This window comes from Panthera onca (genome assembly GCF_046562875.1).
Source record: "Panthera onca isolate mPanOnc1 chromosome E1 unlocalized genomic scaffold, mPanOnc1 haplotype 2 h2.Chr16_ul_3, whole genome shotgun sequence".
NCBI lineage: Eukaryota > Metazoa > Chordata > Mammalia > Carnivora > Felidae > Panthera > Panthera onca.
The window spans coordinates 710497-711590 of NW_027675817.1; positions in this window are offsets into that span (position 1 = coordinate 710497).

Here is a 1094-nt window from a genome sequence, read left to right on the forward strand (position 1 = left end):
TTGACCTAAGGCTGCCCAGTTCTTCCTGTGTTGTTATTTCTGTTTTCTTTGGGTGAAAAGAGTAAATGTCATCGCCTCAAAAATGATTATTTTAGAACAAGCCTGTTTCCAAATGTAACCAAATGATGACCACCACGGGGACTGAAGTTTACTCCAGAACCCAGAGCGTTTCTTTAGACTTTCATAATGTTTTCAAACTGAGTAGGTTATTGCTGTTCTAAGAGTTGGAGTTTTTTGTCTTTTAATTGGGGATTTTTTAGGAACTTGTGCAATCTCAATAGAACAGACTGTCAGTTTGGCCTAGGTTTTGTTTGCAGGAGGCATAAATCAGTACAATAAAGGCTTGATGGCAGATTATTGACAGGATCATTTAAATGCCCAGCTTTAGGGGGAAAAATGCCCAACTTTTATTTAAGGAATTGGGTCTCAAAATGTGGTTTGAGGACCAGCAGCCTCCATATCACCTGGGAAGTTGTTAGGAATAAAAATGCACAGGCCACGCCCCAGGGCTACTAACTCAGAAAATCTGAGATGGGGCCGGGCCCGGTGTTCTGTTTCAGCAAAGCCCTCCCTGTGATTCTGCTGCTTACTCAAGTTTGAGAACCACTGACTTAAGAAGTCACTTACCTGTCCTTCTGGCTTACTAAGTTTGCAGTTAAATCATCTCAGTTACTAAAAGATTATGAATACAGCTTGGCGGGTATATTAAGAGAACCAAATATCTACCCACACAAAATGAAAATGCACTTTTGATCCATTTTCCAAATTAAGTGATCAGAGGCTTCTGGTTCCCTCACAGCCACAAATTCCCATGAAAAACTAAAAGAAGTACTAGATCAAAATCACAGGGAAAGAAACCCAACTAACAGGATACTTGGCAGGCATCTAAGAAAACCTTTAATTCACAGGAGATGGGATGAATATCGAAATTATTAGCATTATCACTTTATAGGGTAAGACTCTAGAATTTGCAACTTCACTTTTTGCTATTTAAAATGTATTGAGCATTGACAGTGTGGGGTTGAAGTACTTTATGGCACACTCATCATCTTTGCCTTTGGGTCTTCCATTCCTTAAATAACGTGCATTTTTAA